Source organism: Wyeomyia smithii, chromosome 3, assembly GCF_029784165.1.
Source record: "Wyeomyia smithii strain HCP4-BCI-WySm-NY-G18 chromosome 3, ASM2978416v1, whole genome shotgun sequence".
Taxonomy (NCBI): Eukaryota; Metazoa; Arthropoda; class Insecta; order Diptera; family Culicidae; genus Wyeomyia; species Wyeomyia smithii.
In genome coordinates this window covers 163,171,218-163,199,069 of record NC_073696.1, presented here as the reverse complement: position 1 = coordinate 163,199,069, position 27,852 = coordinate 163,171,218, and the positions used below count along the sequence as shown (strand labels likewise).

The 27,852-nt window shown below is 34.1% G+C and overlaps 2 long non-coding RNA genes across 2 annotated transcripts; one reads left to right on the top strand and one right to left on the bottom strand.

The window, feature by feature from the left end:
- The first annotated feature begins 13,557 nt into the window (after nt 1-13,557).
- LOC129728073 (uncharacterized) lies at nt 13,558-14,160 on the top strand. Its single transcript, XR_008728620.1, has 3 exons — nt 13,558-13,665; nt 13,741-13,971; nt 14,037-14,160. It is a non-coding gene; the product is annotated as an uncharacterized LOC129728073 (long non-coding RNA).
- A 10,767-nt stretch (nt 14,161-24,927) lies between these two features.
- LOC129728075 (uncharacterized) lies at nt 24,928-25,742 on the bottom strand. The gene is made up of 3 exons (XR_008728622.1): nt 25,467-25,742; nt 25,183-25,401; nt 24,928-25,120 (listed from the first exon to the last, which is right to left on the bottom strand). It is a non-coding gene; the product is annotated as an uncharacterized LOC129728075 (long non-coding RNA).
- Nucleotides 25,743-27,852: the final 2,110 nt, after the last annotated feature.

Sequence of the window (27,852 nt, the reverse complement as noted above, 5' to 3'; positions counted from 1 at the left end):
TAGCGTAAAAAACCACATAAGTTCGAAACGCGGAAAAATAAGATCGGTGCTTAGAATATGGATATTCAAAACCATCACTTCGCGTGCACATTTGAATCAACGATTTAATGTGATTAAAATTTATCAATTTTTGGGCTACTAACTTTCATGATTTTACATGTCTTCGTAATTTTATGAATAATATCTCATTTTTATTTATCAGATTGAGTTATTTGCAATATATTTCCATATTCTCTTCATTTGTCATATATCCTTAAATTTCATTGCTAAGCATTACCGAACATTTCAATGTAAGAAATCACTTTATGTCATTGCTTTGAAATTCGAGTTAGATGCAAATCACGCAATAAATATCATCATTATGAATGTTTTATGTGGTGAATAATATCTCAATTTTTAGTTATCAGGTACCTGTTGTTTCTCCTCAAATGTCTCTTCTAAACATCATCAAACATTTTTTTTGAAAAAAAAAACATATCATCGCTTTTAATGTTGATTTAGATGAAGTTTGAGCATTAAAAGTCATTATTCACAAAACTGCTTGAAATATGCGTGAAACATATTTCTCCTCAAATATTTTTCCGAACATTTTAATGTAGAAAAAAAAGAACTACGATTTAAAGAAAAAATGGAGCATAAAAAGACATGATTTTGCATTATAAACTCAGTTTTTAGTAAAAAAAAAACCATAACTTTCCCACACATGTCTATCCGAAACAATAACAAACATTTTATTATAGAAAAAAAAAACACAAATCATCGCTTCAGACTTTGATTTAGAGGTAAATCAAGCATGAAAAGTCACGGTTTTTCATGTTTTTCGAAGTCTTGTGAATTATATCTTTAGTAATCAAATACCTATAATTTCTCCTCGAATGCCTCGTCTGAATATCAACCACATGCCATCGCTTTGAATTTCGAATTATATGGTGAACGTTGAAGGTTGAACGAAAAAAAGTCAGGTTTTATTCATGTTAAATGTTATGTGAATGATATCACAATTTTTATCATTTAGATGAAGAAAAAAAATCACAATTTTTATTATCACAAAACCGTAACTGTTTCACAAATATATTGCCTCGACCTCTACCAATATTTCCTTGCGATAAAACATACATGCCACTGCTTACTTTCTTGATAAGGACGATTTAAAATCATGGTGCTTATTGTGTACCTTAGAAACGGCGGGAATAGTATCAATAAGCTCGGCGTTACAAAATTTCATTTTTATATAGTAGATAAAAATAATTAATCATGCGCCATCCTATAAATGAAGTGCTCTAATCCAATACTGCGCTATCAAAATAATCAAAACAAAGCAACCTGCACATCGTCGTTGTTGCGTCGCACCCCAGTCGGTATAATTCGCACAGCCCCGCCGCCACGTTTTACATTATGTGAATGATATCACAGTTTTCATTCTCAAGAAACCCTACATGATTCACAAATATATTCTTCAAACTCTACGAATATTTTCTTGTAACAAAACGTACATGTAACAGCTTACTTTTTTTGATTTGAAACAATTTAAAATGATGGTGCTTATTGTGCACCTCAGTAACGGCGGGAATAATATCAATAAAATCTGCGTTACGTAAATCCATTTTTATATAGTGGATAAAAATAATTAATCATGCACCATCCTATAAATGAAGCGCTCTAATCCAATACTGCGCTATCGAAATAATCAAAATAAAGCAACCTGCACATCGCCGTTGTTGCATCGCACACAATGAGGTTTGAATCGCACAGCCCCGCCACCACGTTTTACGTTATGTGAATGATATCACAATTTTTATTATTAAGAAAACCCTAAATGTTTCACAAATATATTGCTTCGAACTCTACGAATATTTTCTTGTAATCAAATGTACATGTCACCGCTTACTTTCATGATTTAAAACGATTTAAAATGATGGTGCTTATTGTGCACCTCAGTGACGGCGGGAATAATATCAAACAATCAAAATTACTTTCAGTGTGCTAATCCGATTGGTTCCATTTTTTTTAATTAGCAAAATCTTAAAATATATATTTATTTTTGGATGATCAAGGGATTTTTTCAATTTGTTTCTTGAAATCTTTGAAATTATTTACTCGATCATCGGTTATTTTTGTATGCGAAAGTTGCTTGAAATTGAGAATTGAAATTGTTGTCTAACAACTTGTTTCAAGAAAATCATTTTTACGTTTCAGTCGCTTTTTACACGGCGGATACGCGGCGCGTAGAACAAAATGGGAAATCTTTTCTTCTAAACATTCCAAAAGTGGGCAAGCAACAAACGCGTTTTTCACTTGAATTTCCCAGAAAAATTTAAATGGTTTTCGGTAATTTTCTCTGATATTCGAGTTCATTCGCAGAATGAAATAACACTGCTTTTTAATTTTCAAACATGATTAAAAACTTTTTACAAGTAAATTTTTTTTACGTGGATTTCAGAATTCACTCGGTATTTTTACGTGGATTTTAAACTTAACGCGTTTTTTGGAAGCTAGCCTTTCATGGCAAACGACTTTAGGATATTAGAATTTTTAAGAGCGGTTTTCTTGAAACAGCATTTTTACAGTCGACTGGAATATTGATTCCAGTTTTTGTTTTTTAGGGCTATTACATACCAAAAACGCGTATGTGGGACTTTTGCCAAATTTTTCAAAAAACAAATTAAATGTTCGTTGTTTTTTAAAAACAAAAACGGAAGTGTTTAGGAAACTCTGTCGTAAAAGCGTAGAATACTCTTTTAGAAAAAAAATGTTCTTGGCCCAGGTGAGCTCAGGTTATGTTGTTCGCTGTTTGACTCGTCATTTTTAAACAATAGTTAGTTAATCTAAAGAGTTCTTAATCTAAGAGACTTCCACAAAAAATGTCCCAGTTTCAAACTTTGCATAGATGTTTCTATGGGCAAAAGACGCATTGGTTTAATTTTTTGAAACACGACTCTTATTTGAGAAGCTATTGAAAAATGCTATATTGAAAAAGTATTGATGGTTATGAATACAGTGATCACCCGATTATATCTCACCCTGTTGATTTTTGGCGTGATAAAATAGGGAAAGTGATAAAATCGGGAAATTTTTAAAATTTATTTCTTTTATTGAAGGTGTTAAATCAATAACTAAATACGTGAAATCAGCGATTATAATTTTTTTTGGAAAATTTATCTGTACAAACATATGAAAAAAGCTACAGTTGTTTTTTCATAAATCGATATATCTGAATAATGACTAAAGATAGAGAAAAGTTATCAAGGGATGAATTTGAGAAAACTGTTTAAGCTTTAAAAAAAAATATTTTAAAAATTCAATTTGAGATCCTGTACTGGAAAAAAAATTTCAAAAACAAAAAGTGACAATAAAAAATCGATCATCACAATTTTTTTTAAACATTTTTTAGATAGATAATTCAGTTGCCTGAAACTTTTCTGAACAAACCTTAAAAAATAAAAAACCTAAAAAAAACGATGTAGAGGTGCAAATATATTACAATTAAGTTTTTTTATTGTTCATGTTTCTGTTTGAATTGGTAAAATCAATTGCTTGCTTTTTTGTAGCGCAGTACCATAAGCAAAATATTAGATGTTCTCACAACACTAAGCTTTGCCGAAGACAGCATGCTGATATCTCTCACATATTGCAACCAGAAAAATCTTAAAATGTAAATAACGATTTTCAATGCCTTCTCATAGAAAACTTTATGTTGCTTGCAATTTGTAAGAGATAGAAAAATGATGTCTTCCGTAAAGTTTCTTGTTTTGAGATCACCTAATACTTTGCCTAAGACACCAAGCGTCTATCTTTATCTAATGAAAAAGTAAATATTCTATCTCACTTTTAGGAGGATTGATCTTCCAGCTTTCTACATCAAAAGATGCGTTTTCAAATATTTTGAAACTTCTTCGAACATATTATACGGTTAAAATAAACATTTGTATCACTATTCAATTATTCGCACGATAACAGCAAAATGTAACATTGTGCATTGGTTGAATTTTTAATGTAAACTGCATCCAGAATGATACACAGAATTAAGGCTGTGCGAGATTTCGAATGATTTCGTATAATTTCGTAAAACTCGAAATTTCCCGAAATTTCGCGAAATTTCGGTTTCGCGAAATTGCCGAAAAATTTCGTTGAATTTCGCTAAATTCCACCTAAAATTTCGCGAAATTAAACTTCCAATTTCGACGATTACGAAATTTCGGACCAAATTTCCGATGCACATTATTATATTATTTTGGTTTGTGCTCATTGCGACTATAAATTAAATTGAATATATCTCAACAGATATCTGGTATACTAAGTCAGACATAGAAGAATAAACTCTCAGCCGGTAATTTTTGTTTTTAAAGACAAAACCGTAACATCATGCGGGAGATATTTTTTATTCACGCAGAGCATAAAATTCATGTCATCACTGAAGTCATATTCGAGGAATATGAAGCCGTCCAAATGCACTACAAGGTATCTAGTAATTTGTTTGTAGGAATAAATTTTACGCATCTTTTACGTACATCAAAATGTGGTTATATTTGCAGCCCACAAGGTTAAAGAGGTCACTTTTAGTCTTTCGTTTAGAAGGGCATAGCAGTTTCTGTCAAAACTAAAGCTCTGAAGCTCTATCTTACAGGCCAAATGTTCTATGCTACTCGACTTGTAAAAATTTTTAAGCGTTTTTTCGGATTTCTCTGTGTTAGAGGACTCCTCTTCGCACACCGTAGTGTATTTAAATGTGTTTTTTCAGATAGTTCATTGCTATCACTAGGCTGACGGGATATCATGCCTTATAGTGTGCAGACTTAGTGATCGATGTGTCAAGCAGAAAAAGTTGTAATTGCCTGAATTTTTAGTACTGTTTCAAAACACTCTGACTTCAAAGTCACCATAGGTTTCAAAATTGCCAGGTACCTTATCAAAAATAATTTAAACGTGTTACCAAAAAAGTATACTTTATCAATGAATGAATATAAAGTACATGGTTCGCTCTCGTTGAACACATAACTTAGAAATGTTACTCTTGTTTTAGGGGACACAAATTTTACAATGTCAAAAACAAGTTCAGATTATAGCATAAAAGTGATTCTGACTTTGCACTTGACGAATATACAAGGTAGAAGAAAAGAAAGGTTAGAAAGAACGAGAAATAAGAGAACCAAGATGATTACGAATAACTTAATTGAGTAAAGAGAAAACTATTTGTTTGTTGCATTACAACATTCCATTCTAACTGTTGATTGGTTGAAAGAAAAATAATTTAAGGTTTGTTCCAAAGAGGCCGTTCCCAAACCACGTAGTCATATATAGGGAGACGGGGAGGTTATCAAAAGACCACGAAAAATCACGTGGGGGGTGTGGGGGTTAACGAATAGACCACGTAGTCTTTTTTCTGACTTATAATTTTGTATTGCCACTAAGTCAAGACGAAGCTTTCGCAATTTTTTAATTAATAAATTTATTTGACACGACTAATTAATAGAGTTGTCAGCAATTAACTGTAATCAAATTTTTGAAACATATTTCAAATTTATCCGAACGAAGAATTTTTTTTTTTTTTTTGTTTTAAACAGGCTTTGCCTTATATGGCATTTTCTTCTTTAGAATAATAGTTCTATTTTGCAATGCGTCGGGATTTGTGTTAATTTTCCTGGAAGTATATTTCAATACTCAACGACCGGTAAAACAAATCAACGTTTTGGTCTTAAAAACAATATATAAGACCTGGATGTTCGTGAACTGAAGGAAGAAAAAAAGATGTTTATATTTTGTTCGACATTCAAAAACTTTGTAATTTATTAAAAAAAAACCTAAGTTACAAATCCGATATCTAAAAACCACTAAAAGTAAGGTTTTACTTATTATCAACTAAATATTTTTCTAGATGATTTCTAGATGAGTATACAATTTACCGTAACTATAAGCGAAAAATTTATCGTAGATGATCAAACTACTTAAACAATTTTTTTTTATTTTGATAATCAACAACAAATTAAAAATCATTTTGAATTTTCAACAGAAAAACATATTTTAAATTACTTTCAGGTAAGGAAATTATTATATTTGTTAAAGACAATGAAATATTATTAAAAATTTAACAACCATTATCTATTTGTTATTTTGGTTGTGAGAAAATGATATTACTGAAAATTCTATTTACAATTTGCGCAATAACTAATAATCAGTTTTCTTGAACCTTAATTTTTTTTATAAATTTTTCATACTTTATTGTACATATATTTGCAGAATAAGATCACAAAACAAAAGACCACGAAAAACCACGGGGGAGTAGGGGGGTATAAAAGGGATCAAAATATGACCACGTAGTTTAGGAATGGTCCCAAATGCATTTTATTATTTTTGGTCTCGCAGAAACTCACAGGGCATATTTTTTTAGGACAAAATTATTTTCTACAACCTTACCAGAGACACTAGTTATGCCAGTCAAACAAACCTATTTAGCTGGAAAAATAATTTTAATCTCCAATTGGACACTCTGTGGGTAATTAAAATATTTTTATAATCGAAACAGTTGGTTTGATTGGCATAGTGGCTTTGGCAAAGTTGTAGATAATAATATTGCCCTTCCAAAAATAAACATGTTGTAATTTTTTTTTTAAATATAACTTTTTTTTTGACTCCTTCATCGCTCCGATAATTTTTTTGTAATTTTTATACAAAAAAAAAAGATTTTTGCAAAATAAGCTTTAATTTTAATGTTTCTTTTACAATGTAAAAAAATTAATTTTTTAGAGTTTTTTTTTATCGGAAAGATAAAATTACTGTCTAAAACTTTTCCAGAGACGTCACACTGATCAAAAAACTTTTGGCTCTGAAAATATTTATAATCACAATAACCCTCCCAAAATAGCATTTTAAATAGCTTCTCAGCCTATAGAAACGTTTATGCAAAGTTTAGGCCAAATCTAAAATGACAAAAAATATTGAAACTGGGATATTTTTTGTGGAACTGCTCAGTTAAGAAGTAATTTTAAGTTATATTAAAAAATGTGCAAAAATATTGAAAACTTAAAAGTTTACAGAATAGTTAACTTAAATTTTGTTTTCCTCGAATTGATAAAAATGTCACTTAGTCTAGTCTGACTAAACGGTGTTAAAAAAAATCAATAACACTGGTCGACAAAAGCGACAATAAAGTTGCCCTCCAAAGGTTTTACAGCTTTTTAACCATTCCTGTGAATTTTGCTGCTTTTAGAGAATGCAGAAATGCATCAGAAGGCCGCCGAGGAATTGCTTATCGGATTCGTCGCTTCGAGCTCAAGGACAACACTTGGATTTTGAATGATGAAAGTGCTATGAAAGAAGGATTACTATTTTAAACATAGTTGCATTCAAACCAAAAGAATCAGTTCAGAAGTTTATTAAATTATTATTTACAAAGACATTTCGAGTTTGACCTTTATATCATTTGTATCTATCGAGGTACTATTACCTGCAATATAATCTGTATAAATGAATGCATCAAGATTTCAGTTTTTAACATTTTTGATTTTCTCGTCATTATCGGTTTATCGATATCGTTACTCTTCGTACTTCGTTAGCGTACGCTCCAACGTTACAAATCATTGTAATGCTATGTTTCAGAAACATTTATTTTATTTTTCGAAATTTCGCGAAATTTCGCGAAATTTAGAGCCCAATTTCGTTTCGTATCGAGAACTCGAAATCCACCTTGATTTCGTTTCGACTAATTTGGCGAAACCGAAATTAAGGGTTAATTTCGTTTCGTTTCGTTTCGACACCAGAAAAGCCAGTTTCGCACACCCCTACACAGAATTATGAAAAATATCTTAAATATTGAAGCGTGATAGAAAATCAGTTCACCCTGACATTTTTTTAAAGAAATGTTTTATGATGATAAAATCGGGTGAAAAATGTGATAAAATCGGGGGTAGATAAAATCGGTGGCAGCTAAAATCGGGTACAGATATAATCGGGTGATTACTGTATTTTAGAGACAAAATGGTTTGTTTGATTGGTGTGACGTCTTCGGCATACTTGTTGATAATAATTTTGTCTTTCAAAAAAAATATACTCTGGAATTTAAACATTAAAAGAACAATTCAAAATTAATTATGTGAAAAATTTTTTTTTAATAAAAAATAAAAAAGATTCCCTAAACATTGCGGACTGTCCGATCATGGAGGAATCAAGAGAAAAAAGTTGTACTGTTAAAAAAAAAACAATTTATTTTGTATTTTTTTTAAAGTTGCGTCCTTGAAAGATAGTCTGCGTCATTTTGACTGCTCGCTTTCTGCAATGTTGTCCATTTTTTTTGCTAACAGTGCGTTGGTCTTTTCTCATTATTTCTAAAACAATAAAGAAATATTAAAACTTGAATTCTGGGGTGACATTGCGCATTTCGTTTCGAGCAACTCGAATAAAACTAAATGATCGCTGGGGGCGTAATGTTTCGTTTTTCGTATTTTTCCGACTTTGCGGGTTAGATGGGCCGCAGGACAAATGACAATGACAGCTTATTTTAAGCTTAAAGCATAACTGGCAGTATGCGACCTACTCGAAAATAGCGAAAATCGTTCGAATCGAGCTGCGCAATGCCACCCCTGGTTTCTGTTATTTATCGGTGAGGTGACACTGTAATGACCATTCAATGATAATTTAAAGAAAAAAAACCTATTCAATTATTTAGAATTCAGGAGTCATTTCGACGTATGATTATCCTTTTTTTAAAAGTTAAATGAATGTATCAAAGATTATCCTTTTACGCATATCAAAATATGTTAATAAAATCCAGTAAAAATGATGAACACGAAATAGAGAAAAAACTAGAGTATCGGTAAGGAATTGCATCACATCGACAGAGGTCGCTCTTCGGCAGGTTTTGAATTAGAATGCTGAAAAAAACCGCTGCTGAAGTGTGAAAATCGGGAATTCGCCATGTGATGGAATGTTTACCTTTAAAAAAAAAGTCTAATAGTTTGCAGATAACAATTTTAAACTTGAAAAAAATCGTAATCATAATTGTTTTCGATACGTTTGGCATGTCCAAGTTCTGATCGACACCATTTTCAGGCTCTTGGTACCGCAGTGCCAATTCGTTGAATTAACCCCAATAGTAAGCTCGTTTTGCATCGTTTCAAAATTAATTTGAAATCTTTCAAAAGAGTGTCTGAAAACTGTGCTTCAAAACTTTTTGCTTTGTACTTTTTGTCGTTAGTAAACCGGTGATACACCAATGTTACATAATACCTATTCGAAATTGCTGGGTGCATCGAAGTAACTTGCACTTGGGCAACCTGAAATGATTATTTGAATTACCGCTTTTTGCATTTTTTAAAATAGATACAGGCCAATATCAGTGGAAGTAAAGTATGCGCTCACTATACATATGGCTTTTTACGGTACTAAATACATCTGCATTTATACACTTGTGTTATTTAAAAAAATCGAAAAACTTTTTATTGCATTTTATGAAAGGATATGTACCTTCAGATAAAGCAATAAATATATTCGGATTTTTTCGACTAGAGTATCTTTTCTCAAAATATCATAAACCTCTGAGCAGTAGCACCGATTTGGCTGCTGCGCGCCACACGCCACGAACGATTATCTCGATACTATTTTTTCCAATGTGGCTGTGATAAGCCTGAATTTTAGACAGGCTTGTTTTTAACATTAATAGCGTGCTCGGAACGAAGGAATTTCAATTTAAGGCCACATTTTTTTCCTACCGAAAATTTTTACTAAAATAACGAAACTTTTAAGAAAAACAATCACCATTTTTGTGAAAAAAATAAAGCATGCAAAATCCTCCATTCATGTACATCCAGGGGCGGATTAAGACGAAAGCGAAGCAGGCGGTCGCCTCCTCGTCAATCATATGAGGGCGCTTAATGTGGGAGCGAAAAGATTAAAAAAATCTAAATTCAAACCACAATAATAATTTGAATGTTCGGAAAGTTTAGTTGGTTGGGTGGTTTTCCAGGCTTGCTCATCAAGTCAATAAAAATATGAATTTGTACATTTGATTTTTTATTTTGAAACATCGATTATAAATCAAATTAAAATTCTAGTTTTTTGGAATACTTAAGAAATGGAAACATGCAAAAACCGTTGTATATTTGCTAAACTTGTTCCGTTTTAGAATAAACACCATGTCAATAGTAATGCTGTTTTTACTCTCACGTAGTTGACGGGGAGTCGTGATATTTAAAATGGATGATCTCCTGATCATGAGGGCTTCACGAAACTTAGACTTAATCGACTGAACTGGAAACTATGTTATAAAGTTTCTTTGTGTCAACTGAATTTGTTCATAATTCAAATATATAAATTTTTTTCATTATTTTTAACTGCTGAACTGATCTAGAAAGTAAAGAGTGGTTGGAGATTTTTTATATAAGTTTTACAAATAGCACTTGGGCAAAGCGACAATTGTCAACAGGACATACTAAGTTTTACTCAAGTTCAAAATTTATTACTGTTATTATCATGTTGGCATAAGCTTGTCGGTGTTCCAAGAACATTCCCAAAATTTTAGACTGTCGTGATTCATCATTATTGGATTTCTGTTTTGCTTGCTTATAAAGACTTGGTTTTTTTTTAAACAAATATTACATATTTTATATTTCCAGCCACAATATAATTGACAAAGTTAGAAAGACTTATTTAAAAAAGAAATTTACTGTGTTAATGCTAATATAAGTTATGAGGACTTATACAGTCAGGTTTTTTTACGCGGTGTTTTTATACGCGAATTTTTTTACCAGTTTTTTTACGCAGGTTTTTGAATTAACGCGGTTTTTTAGCCGGATTTTTTAATTAACGCGGTTTTTTTACGCGGATTTTCGAATTAACGCGGTTTTACTTACGCGGTTTTTTTACGAGGTTCGTATCTTTCGCGTAAAAAATTCTGACTGCATAAATTATATAAATTAAAGGACAAAAGATATATTGATAAAAGTTTTATTTATTAGCTTTCTAAACTGTAGCAAAGCTAAAAAATGGGGAAAAATCTATGTTTTGTTTTTCTTTCCCATGAAATTTATTGGATATCAGCTACCGAATTTATTCTGACGGTTTCTTTCACAATTGCAAACGTTCATAAAAATTAAAAAGAGTTTAAAATTAGAAAAATTTAAATCTACTTTGGTTACATATTTATTTTGGTTGAATGAATAAATGTTAATTTGTTTTGGACATCTTTGAAACTTTTTACTTGACCATCACTCATTTTTGTATGAAAATGTTTTTTTTTTTGCTTGGAATTGAGAATTAGTTTTGTTGTCTAACATATTGTGTTTGGAGATCTTATTTTTTCTAGTTCAAAACCACTTTTTGCGCGAGGGATACGTGGCGCATGGAACAAACATGAAAACTCCAGAATCAATGTTAATGTTAATTTCGAAACTGTTCTAAGTACTTGAAAAAGCAACTAAATAGCAGAGTCAATTTCACCTGTGAAATGAACGAAACGAAACAAAATTTAGGACAAAAAAGGTCAAATAAAATAAGTTATTTTCCAGAAATTTAATTTGGGAAATTTCGCCGACGTTCTCATCATCAAAACAATTTTTGGAATGGCCGACTTATTAAGAATTTGTTGTAGAAAAAATCACGCAAAAATTTGCGTAAAAAGCAATTTCAGTGTATTTCTGAACGAAAAACCAAGACAGTTTCAAACGGATTTTGTAAATATGAGCTCCTATTTTAAAACAGTTTATTAAATTGTTTAATGAATAGATAAAGGAAGAAAAATTAAATTGGACATATATATTTTTTTTTTTGAAATTTATGACAAAACAAAATTTCATTGTTCAAAAATTTCCCTACATTTACAAACTTTAATAAAAGCGGATGCCAAATAAAACAAAAATCATTTAACACTTCTGAATTCTTTAGAGAGAATACTACCGTTTCAATTTCAAAAACTCGATTGTTCTAGGACTAGGTGAGGTTAGGTTAAGATGCCCCGTCGATTTCAATCGTTATTTTTAAAACATCAACTTTGACACCATCTAAAGATAAACCACTTGCAAATAATCCTCAAAGGATGCATTTAACTGAATGACAATATAACTTGAGTACCGGTAGAAAATTGCATTACGTCAGCAGCGGTCGCTCTCCAGCAGGTTTTGCATTCGAATGCTGTTGAAAAGGAGCCGAAGAAAACCGCTGCTGAAGTATTCCAAAACCCTACATATTTTTTTACATTTTCGCAAAGAGCTGAATGTGACGTTTAAACTAACAGAGTTGTGATTGTTTATATTACAGCAGAAATTATTTTGGTTCAGAATAAAAGCATAGAAAAACAAACACATTTTTAGGAATGTTTGATACATGGATCGAAATTATTCACATTCATAGAAATGCAAATGTATAAACCTGCAAATCTGCTGCTTGTGATTTAAATCAAGTTGAATTTGATCGCTTTTCGAAATTTTTTGGATCGCGAAAGTTCAGATAGCTATGTTCTCTCTTCGGACCACACCCTTTGGAATCCAGGTCCGATGTCAAATACAACTATTGATATAAATTGAAAAATGAAGGGAGGTTCAGAAAATCTGAATCTGATGAAGGGAGGCGTTAAAAACAGTTTTCGCCTGCAGCTCAAATCACTCTTCGTCCGCCTCTGTGTACAGCGTAAAGGTACAACCTACAGGGTTTGTTTGTTTGTTTTTTTTTTTATTTTATGTTTTGTTTTTGTGTTTCTGATAAGTAGTTCTTTCTGTAACATGCTCACCGCGAGAGACGTTGGAATCATGTTTTTGGTACAATGACTGCTGTGACTAGTTTTTTTTTCGAAAGTTTTTGATCAAATGATATGCGTAAATAAATATGCATTTACTTTTCTAAAATATAATGTTTGTCTACACCAACAGAAATAATTTTTATCTATCGCGAGAACAAGTGCATAACCTTCTGAGACAGGAGCTGCGTGGCCGCAAGGTTTTAGAGTCTGCTTTGTCAAGCTTTGTCGGTCGATATCAAAAATGAATAAACATGGGTTTATTCTCAGGTTCCCCCATCACTTACTTTTTCTTTACGTTCAATTCTATAATACCTTTGTGTGAATTTCCCTTAACAAAAATATAACTTGATTTTAGTTGAAAAGTATTGCAGTTTTAGAAATATCTTGCATTCATTCCTAGGGTCCAATGAAAAACAATAAGAAAGGTGAGTACGATCAGCCAATCTACTTGTTTCGGGAAAAAACACGTTTAAAAGTACGTGGTCCCATAAGCTTTTTTACTGGTTATTGGAACAAAATGCTTTATGAGATGATAGTTTACGACATCAAATGTTCAAAATTTTGAGTTGTGTCATTAACCGACGATATAGTGGTATATTCACTTCTTCACAATGCACTTCGTTTGGAGATAAACACTCTGGCGATACGCTACAGTTTTCAAGGAATCATTTGAATTCTTGGAAAGCTGTGAATTGACTTTTACTCTTATCCAGCAAACAATTTTACTACCGGAAACACCCGACTTTGCAGTGTAAGTAAATAAGAAAATAATTGCAAGTGATGAATAAAATTTATTTTTTTGTCGTTATGAATAGCTTCATGTTAATTACGAGCGAGATCTGTACGCGGCCGTAGTCACAGGAAGCTGAGGTCTATACCGGGTGCGCTTGAAGCTTCCAATGCCGAACTTGAGTGAAACATACCAGCACGAGAGCATGAAAGAGGTTTGTTTTACTTTTTGTGTGTGTGTGTGTTTTTTTTTTGTTTTTTTTTTTTGACCAGAGTAAATCCTAATCCAGAGACTGCTGCTGCTGGACTACTGCTGCTGTTGGGACCACTGTTGCTGCTGGGACTATTGCTACTGATGCTGGGACTATTGCTACTGCTGCTGGGACTGCTGCCGAATTGTTGCCTCCAAGCAGTTCTGTGGAAACTCTAGGTACAACTATTACTACATGGTCCAACGATCAACTGTAAAGCTCAGAAATATTCAAAGGGATCGGTAAACTTGCTTCAGCGGGAGAACCTGGGTAAAAATTCAATGTTTCCGTTATGAGAACAATTGCTTATTTTTTCCCTTTATTCTACTTCTTAGACTGATTCGAAAAATTAAGCGATTGCGACATCGATCGGGCAAGCAAGCCTACACAATCGGAACGCTGCGTTCATACACATATCCTGTTGTTACCAGGAAATGATTTATTTAAAGAACAAACAAAATAAAATTCAATGTAATCTAATGTACGCTTTTCCAAATGATAGAATGATCAAAATAAACAAAAAGAATAAAAACTCAAATTATTGTAAACTTTTTTTTTAAATGATTACAATACCCTTGCTAACAAGTCTAGCGTAGTAGTCAAGTTTATTCACTTTGCTCGTGTACCGTCAGTGTTTGACGGTAGGTTTGGTTTCTCTTGCTCCAGTCATATATATAAAGTTTATGTACGAATTAGAATAACAGAGTTCAGCTATTCTCACTGCTTTCGGGCAGTGTCCAAGCTGTGACGCGAATGCAAAAAAAAAACGAAAATATTTCAATGCCACATAGTCACATCTTCGCAAGTTGCTGCCATGCACTCTCCGGAAAGCACAAAATATCGTCGGCAACGATATTTTTCATTCGCACGGCGACAACACGGCACTGTCCCGGACATTGCACAGCGGCTTGGTGTGAATTCGTTCGAAATAGCACTGTATTAATAATTAGAGCAGGGGCGACTCGTCCATAGGTGCAACCTGTGCATTGCACATGGGAACGCCTTGCAAAAAATATATCTAAATCGCAAATTTATATTAATATTTTATTGGTTTTTAGTTTCACTTTCAAATAGTAACAAATAGAATGACTTGCGTAATTATGCGAACATGATTGTGATTACTTCCTCAAACTGCGATTTTCAAAATTTGTAGTTGAACAGGTAGGTTCAAAAGCCATGAGTCGCCCCTGAATTAGAGACACCTCACCACTTCGGCTGTCGCACCTGAATATTAGACTGGGACATGGTAATATGGGAAAAAAGCGATGGTGTTATTTTTTCGCTCCCATGCACTTTTCGTGTTCCTTATGGGTCCTACAATAACTGTGTAACTTTTCAGATCGATCGGTGAAACGCCCGATTTGCGCCGGATTTTCAAAGCTTCCATACGATTTTATATGGGAAAAACCACTTTTTCAAAACTTTTTCTATAGAGATGTCCACTTGGCTCCTAAAAATACATCAATACATGATATTTATAGGAAATTTTCCTGGGGGGGAATTTTCCTGGGAAAAACTCTTCTGAAGACCGCAAAGCGCTACCTTGCTTGTGAAAAAAGATATTCACCCCCGACTAATTGAATATCTGACGGACGGCTCTCCATTGAATTTTACTAGCAATACTGCTGCAGCATGCTGCTGTTGCAAATTTAACCATGTGCTGAGAAATGATATCGCTTAAATTTATCATGGAGGCTTCCCCGAAGATACTATGAGCAAAAATCACACTTTAAAAATAATTTCCACGCAAAATTATTTCTCATACTTAAGCGAGTTTGCAATAGCAGCATGCTGTAGCAGTGTTGCTGGAATATTTCAAAGGTGAGCCGTCCGTCAGACATTCAATCAGTTTGGGGTGAATAGCTGTTTCTACAAGCATCGTAGCGCCTTACGGTCTTCAGAAGAGTTTTTTCCAGGAAAATTTCCTACAAATATCATGCATTGATATTTTTTTGAGAGCCAACTTTACATCTCTAGAGAATAAGTAAAAAGTGGATTTTCCCATATAAAATCGTAGGGAAACTTTAAAAATCGGACGCAAATCGGGCGTTTCACCGATCGATCTGAAAAGTTACACAGTTGTTATGGGACCCATTAGGAACACGAAAAGTGCATGGGAGCTAACAATTATTTTTCGCCCCACCCTACTGGATATGCGAATGACCTACGCAATTGAAACAAAGCGGAATTTTTTTTATAATACATAAATTGGAACTATGCTGTGATACACCCGAAACACGCGACCCAGTGAATCGTTGTAGGCTTTGCAGACAAAACAGTTAAGATTAAATGTGTGAAGATTTTCTTAGCTTTAAAATTTCAAATTTATTTAAAATATGAACATAAAACTATAAAATGTCTGTGCCGTTTTAAGAAAATTGCACACCCTGATTAGCTGAAGAATGAATAAATAATGAAAATAATGTTGTTTCTCCTTGTTCATGAGCTCAAAAACCTGCAACTTTGTGATATTGATACACTCTTTTTAATTATTCTAAAATAAAAAAATGGCAAACAATGTCAATTGATCAAACCTTCCGAACAATCAATTACTTCTTATACACTGGCGGTAGTTTAAACCCGATTCATTTAATAAAATCAATTATATCAAAATCAATCAATATTTCTCTGTCGCATTAACACAACTCACTTGAGAAATACTCATATTCAATTTTATTTTGCGATTAGGGCTGCTCTACAGAAACTGCTTTTGACAGTATTGAAATTATTGGCCAAATACCACTTTAGGCTATATTCCTGATACCGGAGTCGTCATTTTGGAGTTCGAAATTGCTGTTGGGAATGATTTCTGGCCTCTGGGCATAATCTTGTTTCTGAAAATACTAAGATTGGATTGTATTTGACCACCATGGGATGTTCGCCAGAAGCCGGAAAATACCGTCACATAATTAAATATGGCAGCTGGAGTTGATATGGGATGACCAGTTAGGGTTGTTTTTTATCATTCTTAAGTTTAGGTCTAATAATCTGCAAGATCAATCACGATTGCTACAATGTTTGTAGTTACGTATTTGATGGACATAGCATCATGTGTCTGAGATGTGAGGCACACATTTATTTGTCATATGTTATACCGTTCTAGCTGAAAATCAAAAACAATGACTTGCGACGTTAGATTTTTTTTACCTTATGCACAATGCGCATAATGTCGTATATAATGCACCGTTAAGCGTAAAAAGCGTGTAAAAACTGCATTTATTCAAAAATCCGCGTGAAAAAAATCGTGAAAAATGCGAAAAAAAACTGACTAGTGTGTAAAATATGGATATTTAAAAACATCACATTTGAATCAAACAATTTGATGTGATTAATATTTATCAATTTTGGGGCTACTAATTTTACATGTCTACGTAGTTTTATGAACAATTTCTCATTTTCTATTCATCAGAATAAATTATTTGCAATATATTTCCATATTTTCATCATTTGTCAGATATCCTCAAATTCCATTCCCAAGCATTACCGAACCTCTTAATTCAAAAAAGCACTTATCATCGCTTTGAATTTCATGTTTGAGCCGAATTACGCATTAAATATCATGATTATGAATGTTATATGTAGTGAATAATATCTAAGTTTTAGTAATCAGCTACCTGTTGTTTCTTCTCAAATGTCTTTTCTAAACAAGCACAATCATGTTTCACGTAGTTTTGTAAATAATATCTCAAGTTTTAATAGTCAGATACCTACTATTTCTCTTCAAGAATCTTTCAGAACATTTTAATGTAGAAAAAATCACATGTCATTGTGAATTATATCTTTAGTAAACAGATACCTATTATTTCTCCTCAAATGTCTCGTCTGAATATCGATATACAAAAACACATCCCATTGCTTTGAATTCCGAATTATAGCTGAAAGCTAAAGGTTGAATGAAAAAAAGTCAGGTTTTATGTATGTTTTACGTTATGTGAATGATATCACAATTTTTATTATTAGAAAACCCTAACTGTTTCATAAATTTATTGCTTCGACCTCTACGAATATTGCTTGCGATGAAACTTACATGTCATCGCTTACTTTTTTGATTTAGAACGATGTAAAATCTTGGTACTTATTGTGTACCTTAGAAACGGCGGGAACAGTATGAATAAGATCTGCGTTGCGTAATTCTATTTTTATATAGTAGATAAAAATAATTAATCATGGACCATCCTAAAAATGAAGCTCTCTAGTTCAATACTGCGCTATCAAAATAATCAAACCAAAGCAACCTGCACATCGCCGTTGCTGCGTCGCACACAATGAGGGTTGAATCGCACAGCCCCGCCTCCACGTTTTACGTTATGTGAATAATATCCCCATTTTTATTATTAAGAAACCCTGAATGTTTCACGAATATATTGCTTTAAACACTACGAATATTTTCTTGCAATAAAACGTACATGTAACCGCTTACTTTCTTTATTTAAAATGTTGGTTCTTATTGTGCACCTTAGTAACGGCGGGGATAATATCAATAAAATCTGCGTTACGTACATCCATTTTTATACAGTGGATAAAAATAATTAATCATGAACCATCCAATAAATGAAGCGCTCTAATCCAATACTACGCTATCAAAATAATCAAAACAAAGCAACTTGCACATCGTTGTTGCTGCATCGCACACAATGATGTTTGAATCGCACAGCCCCGCCACCACGTTTTACGTTATGTGAATGATATTAGTATTTTTATTATTAGGAAACCCTATATGTTTTACAAATATATTGCTTCGAACTCTACGAACATTTTTTGCAATAAAACGTACATGTCACAGCTTACTTTTATGGTTTAGAACGATTGCACCTCAGAAATGGCGGGAATGATATCAATGAGATCTGCGTTACGGAATTCTATTTCAACATAGTAGATAAAAATAATTAATCATGAATCATCGTATGAATGAAGCCCTCTAATTCAATACTGCGCTATCAAAATAATCAAAACAAAGCAATGTGTATACACCGCCCCTGCTGTTTCGCACACTACGCCACGTTTTACATTATGTGAGTGATATCAGAATTTTTATTGTTTAGAAACCCTAAATGTTTCAAAAATATATTGCTTAGAACTCTATGAATATTTACTTGCAATAAAACGTACATGTCACCGCTTACTTTCTTGATTTAGAACGATTTAAAACGACGGTGCTTATTGTGCACCTCTGAAACGGCGAAAATAACATCAATAAAATCTGCGTTACGTAAATCTATTTCTATATAGTGGATAAAAATAATTTATCATGAACCATCCTATAAATGAAGCGCTCTAATCCAATACTGCGCTATCAAAATAATCAAAATACAGCAACCTGTACATCGCCGTTGTTGCACACAATGAGGTTTGAATCGCACAGCCCCGCCACCACGTTTTACGTTATGAAAATGATATCACAATTTTCATTATTAAGAAACCCTAAATGTTTTGCAAATACATTGTTTCGAACTCTACGAATATTTTCTTGCAATAGAACGTACATGTCACAGCTTACTTTTATGATTTAGAACGATTTAAAATAATTACCATTACCATTGCACCTCAAAAATGGCGGGAATGATATCAGTAAGATCTGCGTTACGTAATTCCATTTTAATCTAGTAGATAAAAAAAATTAATAATGAATCATCGTATGAATGAAGCCCTCTAATTCAATAGTGCGCTATCAAAATAATCAAAACAAAGCAACCTGTACAAGTGTATACCGCCGCTGCTGCGTCGCACCCAACTAGGCATAAATTGCACAGCCCCGTCTCCACGTTTTACGTTATTTGAATGATATCACAATTTTAAGTATTTAAAAGCCCTAACTGTTTCACAAATATATTGCTTCGAACTCTACGAATATTTTCTTGTAATAAAATGTACATGTCACCGCTTACTTTCTTGATTTAAAACGATTTAAAATGATGGTGCTTATTGTGCACTTCAGTGACGGCGAGAATAATATCAATAAAATCTTCGTTACGTAAATCCATTTTTATATAGTGGATAAAAATAATTAATCATGCACCATCCTATAAATGAAGCGCTCTAATCCAATACTGCGCTATCGAAATAATCAAAATAAAGCAACCTGCACATCGCCGTTGTTGCATCGCACACAATGAGGTTTGAATCGCACAGCCCCGCCACCACGTTTTACGTTATGTGAATGATATCAGAATTTTTATTATTAAGAAAACCCCAAATGTTTCACAAATATATTGCTTCGAACTCTACGAATATTTTCTTGCAATAAAATGTACAAGTCACCGCTTACTTTCTTGATTTAAAACGATTTAAAATGATGGTGCTTATTGTGCACCTCAGTAACGGCGGGAATAATATCAATGAAATCTGCGTTACGTAAATCCATTTTTATATAGTGGATAAAAATAATTAATCATGCACCATCCTTAAATAAATGAAGCGCTCTAGTCCAATACCGCGCTATCAAAATAATCAAAACAGAACAACCTGCACACCGCCGCTGCTGCGTCGCATACAATGAGGTTTGAATCGCACACCCCGCCATCGTGATCTCGTTGCGGCAGGAGAAGTTTGGCCGATGTCGGACCAATTCGCGTCCGATTCTCCGATAGATCGGTCCAACAACGGGTCGACATTTAGCTCAACATCGGTCCGATGTCGTGCTCAAATGCAACAAAAATGTCGGACCAGGGTTCATTCGCTCCTAGGGGTTCATTCGTCTTCGTGCGTCGCGGGCGAGAGGGAAGTTTAGTTGTGTTTGTTTTGAAGCAAGTCCGGTGCGGCTGGCATGCGGACTTGGTCAAAACAAACACAACCAAACTTCTCCTGCCGCAACGAGATCACGATGGCGGGGTGTGCGATTCAAACCTCATTGTATGCGACGCAGCAACGGCGGTGTGCAGGTTGTTTTGTTTTGATTATTTTGATAGCGCGGTTTAGGATTAGAGCGCTTAATTTATAGGATGGTGCATGATCAATTATTTTAATCCACTATAAAAAAATGGATTTACGTAACGCAGATTTTATTGATATTATTCCCGCCGTTACTGAGGTGCACAATAAGCACCATCATTTTAAATCAAGAAAGTAAGCGGTGTCATGTACGTTTTATTGCAAGAAAATATTCGTAGAGTTCGAAGCAATATATTTTTGAAACATTTAGGGTTTCTTAATAATAAAAATTCTGATATCACTCACATAATGTAAAACGTGGCGGCGGAGCTGTGCAATTTATATCTAGTAGTGTGCGAAACAGCAGCGGCGGTGTACATATTGCTTTGTTTTGATTATTTTGATAGCGCAGTATTGAATTAGAGGGCTTCATTCATACGATGATTCATGATTAATTATTTTTATCTCCTATGTTGAAATGGAATTCCGAAACGCAGATCTTATTGATATCATTCCCGCCATTTCTGAGGTGCAATGGTAATGGTAATTATTTTAAATCGTTCTAAACCATAAAAGTAAGCGGTTACATGTACGTTTTATTGCAGAAAATATTCGTAGAGTTCGAAGCAATATATTTGTAAAACATTTAGAGTTTCTTAATAATAAAAATGGAAATATCATTCACATAACGTAAAACGTGGTGGCGGGGCTGTGCGATTCAAACTTCATTGTGTGCGATGCAACAACGGCGATGTGCAGTTTGTTTTCTTTTGATTATTTTGATAGCGCAGTATTAGATTAGAGCGCTTCATTTATAGGATGGTGCATGATTAATTATTTTTATCCACTATATAAAAATAGATTTACGTAACGCAGATTTTATTGATATTATTACCGCTGTTACTGAGGTGCACAATAAGCACCATAATTTTAAATCGTTTTAAATCAAGAAAGTAAGCGGTTACATGTACGTTTTATTGCAATAAAATATTCGTAGAGTTCGAAGCAATATGTTTGTGAAACATTTAGGGTTTCTTAATAATGAAAACTGTGAGATCCTTCACATAATGTAAAACATAAATGAAACCTGACTTTTTTTCGTTCAATCTTTAATATTCACCCTATAATTCGAAATTCAAAGCGATGGCATGTGTTTTTTTTTCATATTGATATTCAAACGAGACATTTGAGGAGAAATAATAGGGATTTCATTACTGAAGATATAATTCACAAGACTTCGAAAAACATGAAAAATCATGACTTTTCATGCTTGATTTACCTCTAAATCAAAATCTGAAGCGATGATATGTGTTTTATTTTTCTATAACAAAATGTTTGTTATTGTTTCGGATAGACATGTGTGGGAAAGTTATGGTATTTTCTTTTTTTTACTGAGCTTATCATGCAAAATCATGTCTTTTTATGCTCAATTTTCCTTACAATCAAAGTTCATAGAGATAAAGATGATATGTGTTTTTTTCTACATTAAAATGTTCGGAGGGATATTTGAGGAGAAATATGTTTCACGCATGTTTCACGTAGTCTTGTGATAAATGACTTTTAATGCTCGATCTACCTCTAAATCAAAATTCAAAGCGATGATATGTGATTTTTTTCAATAAGTGTCTGTTGATGTTTAGAAAAGACATTTGAAGAGAAACAACAGGTACCTGATTACTAAAAATTGAAATATTAGTCACTACATGAAACATTTATAATGATGAAATTCAATGCGTAATTTGCCTCTAACGCAAAATTCAAGGCGATGACTTTTGCTTTGAATTTCGCGTGCTTTTTTACATTAAAATGTTCGATTATGCTTAGGAATGGAATTTGAGGATATCTGGCAAATGAAGAAAATATGGAAATATGTTGCAAATATTGAATAAAGATTGAATAAATAAATAAAATATGAGTTTTTTTTCTTAAAACTGCGTAGACATGTAAAATCATGAATGTTAGTAGCCCCAAAATTGATAAATTTTAATCACATCAATACGTTTGATTCAAATGTGCGCGCGAAGTGATGTTTTTATGTTAATATATACGCACCGATCAGGTTTTTTTTCGCGATTCTTCACGAATTTTTTCACGCGGATTTTCGAATTCATGTGTTTTTTTTATAAGGTAAAAAAATCTAATGTCGCAAGTCATTGTTTTTGATTTTCAGCTGGATAATATGTGACAAATAAATGTGTGCCGCCAATGTCAGACACATGAAGCTAGTTTCATCAAATGCGTAACTACAAACATTGTAGCAATCGTGATTCATCTTACAGATTATTAGACCTAAACTTAAAAATACAACCCCAAATGGTCATCCCATATCAACTCCAGCTGCCATATTTAATTTTGTGATGGTAATTTCCGGATTCTGGCGAACATCCCAAGGTGGTCAAATACAATCCAATCTTAGGGTTTTCAGGAACAGGATTATGCCCAGAGGCCAGAAATCATTCCTAATAGTAATTTTGAACTCCAAGATGACGACTCCGGTGTCAAGAATATAGCCTAAAGTGGTATTTGACCAATAATTTCAATACCTTCAAAAGTGGAACCCCAGACGTCTTTTTGAAGTCCAAAATGGCGACTTCCAGTTTCAGTAGAACAGCCCTTATCGCAAAATAAAACTGAATATGAGTATTTCAGCTCTGTGCGTTTTAATAATGTGATAATAATGAAAATAGTGAAATGATGTTACATTTAAAATGACGATGGAACTATCAGAGGTGAAATGTGACGTAATATTTCTGACGTGAGTTGTGCTAATGGGACAGAGAAATATAAAAAGGTGATTCTTGTTTTTGAATCTATCCCGAGCATCGCCGGGAATGGTCAACTAATTATTAATGTTGATGTAATTGATTTTTTTTAATAAATCGGTTTTGAACTGATTATAACGCGTGTGTATTAGAAACAATTGATTGTTCTGAAAGTTCTTTTCATTCTAGAATAATTAAAAAGTGTGTATCAATATCACAAAGTTGCAGGTATTTGAGTTCATGAATAAGGAGAATAAAATGATTTTAATTTTTTATTCATTCTTCAGGTAATCAGGGCGTACAAGTTTTGTCATATCGGAGCCGAAATGATAAGGTTTAATGCTCAAATTTTAAATAAGTCAGTCGAGATCAAACAAATCAGGATTAAACAAGGAGGAACTGCGTAGCCGCAAGGTAGACCGGATGTCCGTGGGCTCGAATCTTATCTCAGATCTTGAATCTCAGGATCCACTACTTACCCTCCCCTTATGCTGGAATCTATGAAACCTTTGCGTGATTTCTTCTTAAAATAAATAAGTACCACTTATTAATAAAACTGGCCAGAAGGACGCACGACGAAACTTCTCCAGGGCAATTATAATTGGTGTTATCTGGCAGGTGGAACGAGGCTCGATATAGTAGAACAGTAAGCGTGTAACAGGAAGGATAAAATCACATAGGTTCACACAAGCACTGATAAAATAATAATGAGCATGCCAGTTCTCAGTAGCGGTATTGCTTATAATGTAAGTGCGGGATACAGTAGACAGCCGAGCATATCTCACAATAGACCAATGGTTCTGATCGCAGTTAGAAAGTCCATACAGGAAAAATAAAAAAAATTAACAAGAGCTAAAATAATCATGACAAATTGAACCTTGATTGTTTTGTCTGCAAAGTCTACAGCGAATCGCTGGACCTGCGATTTTCGGATGTATAGCAGCATAGTTCCAGTTCATAATTCATAAAAAAATTCCGCTCTTTTATAATTGTGTAGGTCATTCGCATACACAGGCGCGACCACCGAAGTGGTAAGGTGTCTCTAATTAATAATAAAGCTCTATTTCGAACGTATTTATACCAAAGCGCCGTGCAATGTCCGGGTAGTGCCATGTTGCCGCCGTGCGAATAAAAAATATCGTTGCCGACGATATTTTGTACTTCCCGGGGAGTGCACGGCAGAAACTTAGATGTTACTCTCAGGATGTGAATGTGTGTGAAATATTTTTGTTTGTTTTTTTTTTTTTGCATTCTCGCCATGGACCGGAAGCAGTGGAAGTAGCGCTTGACAGTATTATTGTTATTCGCATAATCTTGGAAAGATATAAATAACCGAAAGAGCAGTTTTAAAAATAGGCCTGAACCAGAGTGAATAGAGTGGCGCAGAGTCTGAAAAACGAAACGAACCGTCAAACGCTGAACCAAACGAGCAAAGTACATAAGCACTACTGTTGGCTAGAATTTTTGAAAATGGTTTTGTAATCATTAAAAAAAAAAGTTTACAATAAATTGAGCTTTTATTCATTTTTTTTTATTTTGATCTTTTTATCATGTACAAAATTACAAAATTGGACAATGTTTGTTTTGTATGGACTAGTAATATTTTCGAAATTTACTTCCCAAATTTCTAGTAGAGTTTAATGGAAACATATAATTATTTTTTTCTGATTTCTTTTAAATTACTTAATTGAATTGTTCCTGGTAAAGACAAAACACGTATACGAACGCAGCGTTTAAGTTGTGTAGGCTTGCTTGTCCGATCAATGTCGCAACTGCTGAACTATTGGTATCTGTCTAAGAAGTAAAATAAAGCAAAAACATAAGCATTTATTCTCATAACGAAAACATTTACCTTGGCTTTCCCTCTGAAGCAAGTCTACCGATCCCTTTGAACCTTTCTGAACCTGTAATAGTTTCCACGGAAATGCTTGGAGGAAACAATTTATGGTCGGCAGCAATGTCAGCAGCAGTATCGAAAGTGCCACCAACAACAGTAATCCCAGGAGCAACAGTAATCCCAGCAGCAGTTGTAGTCCAGAAGCAGCAGCAATGACAACGTCAGAAGCAGTCTCTGGATAAGGATTTACTCAATGTAACATACAAAAACACACAAGAAAAGACAAAAATAAGACAAACCTCTTCCATGCTGGTTTGTTTCACTTAAGTTCGGCATAGGAAACCTTGAGGTGCACCAGGTATAGGTCTCAGCTTCCCGTTTGCTGCGGCCAAGTACAAATCCAGCTCGTAATTCACATGAAGCTATTCAAAATAAAATAAAATCATTTTATCCATCACTCGCAATCATTTTCTAATTTACTTACACTGCAAAATCGGGTGTTTCCGGTAATAGAATAGTATGCCTGAAAACAGCAAAAGTCCATCCACAGTTTCCCCACAATCGGATTCTTTGGAAACCGCATCGTAACGCAAGAGGGTTTGAGCGACGTACACAAATTAAGTAACGCTAAAAAACCAGACTTTCGACCCCCCCCCCCCCCCTATGTAACGACAAGTAACGTTCAATATGACTTCTCCCCGCCCCAAAAATTACGTAACGCTAAATCCCCAAAAATTTTCGATTACGAAGGCAAATCACAGTCACGTAACTGTATCAACAACCCCCACTCCTACATACGTAACAATAAGTAACGCAAACTCAACCTCCTTTCCTCCCCTTCTTGCGTTACGTTATTTGTGTACGACGCCTTATCTCCAGAAAAGTGCATTCTGACCGAGTGTATATACCTCTATATCGTCCGATACAGAAACCTGAAAAGGTAGTTTAGAGTTGTGCCAGCATTTCCTTCAGCCGACGATACGTACCTTTCACCAAAATACTTGTGTAACCGTCAGAGCTATTCAGAAAATAATTTTTCTACTTCAAACGCCAATTTCTAATGCATAAAACTGCATCAAGTAAAGCACCCGTTAAGGAGCTCCGTAGCTGCAAAGATACAGAGTCCGCATTGACAAGCGGGTGGTCGTTGGTTCGAATCTTAGTAGAATAATGCCATTCGGTTGTCAAAGAATCTTAACTTGGGTTTATTTTAGGGCTCTCCACCACATACCCTTCCTTTAAACTGAATGTCTACAATCCCCTTCTGGCTTTCCTTTTAACAAAAATAAGTCTTTCTTCCAATAAAACTGAACTGATTTAACGTAGGATTGTTCTCTTCAGGAAATTGTATTTAGGCGATATTGGTATGATGAAGAGGCTCGGTATAGAGCATTGAGCTTGAAAAGGAAAGGTAAAACTCACACACAAGCACGGAAATAAATGATAAGCGTATCCCTTATTTCAATATGATACTGCGAATAATATTAAATACGAAGTACAGAAAACACCTAGGCATTACCACAATAAATCATATGTCTCTGGTCGCAGTGATAAGTCCACACAGGAAAAATAAAGAAGGCGTTCGTGTGTCAAATACAACCTTCCAATTTTTTTACCTTTTTTTGTACCACTGCGCCCAGTAGTTTTTTTAACTTTTGTCGCATTGTCCGAACGATTTATCTTTTTGCAGTGTTACGTATTACGTATTGAGAAGCGTGTCAGAGTTAGTAACCTACTTCCTTCGTAATCGACTTTACCATATCTTCCTGGAAGCTATCAGTCTAACAGCGTATAACGAGCTATAGTCTATGATATCGAAGCTTTAGACCAGTGATTATTAAGTCTGGAGAGAAGTCTGAGAATAAACCGATACTCAAAAGTACTTTTGCCAACGAGTGACTTGGTTTCACTAAGATTCGAACTTATCACCACTCGCTTGTCAAATCGGACCCTGTAACCTTGCGGCTACGAAGCTTTACTTTACCCTTTAATTGATCACCTAGGTGACCGGTGATCTCCAAACCGAAATAATTCGGCAACTCATCAATTTCAGTACTGCTGGAATCAGAAGACGGATTCGTAATAGGTTTTTACACATGTGCTCGCGATAAACATAAATTTTAATTTTTTTTTTTTGAGTAGCTACACATTATACTCTAAATAAGTAAACGCATATTTATTTATACAAGTTACAACGGAGACCTGCACACGCACCGAAATAATGTCGCGACCCAGTGCAGAAGGCATGTTTTCTGCAGCAGTCAGCGCATCAGCCAGGTACTAGGGTATCGCTAGGTTGGCATATTTTAGGTGCGATCGTGGGATCGCTAAACTTAATGTGAATCAATAAAGTCAGTTCCATTTTATAACTCTAATTACGCAGTTCATTTTTTTTTAATGTATCGCCGTCCGCGCGTATACAACTTACATAACATGAGATCATGAGATGTAGGTTATATCGCAGACTAGTGTTGGACATCGGAACGAAAACGTTGGGTCCGTGTTCCGGTCCGGTCCGGTCTGGAAAATAATCGGACTTTGAAGGTTCCGGTCCGATCGGACTTTGGACCGGACTGGACCGGACCTTACTTGGTCCGATGTCGAACACTACCGCAGACAAACGTTCAAGCTGAGTTCCAAACTTGTGTAAAGTTTTTAGTACTAGCAATACGTAACCAAAGAGCG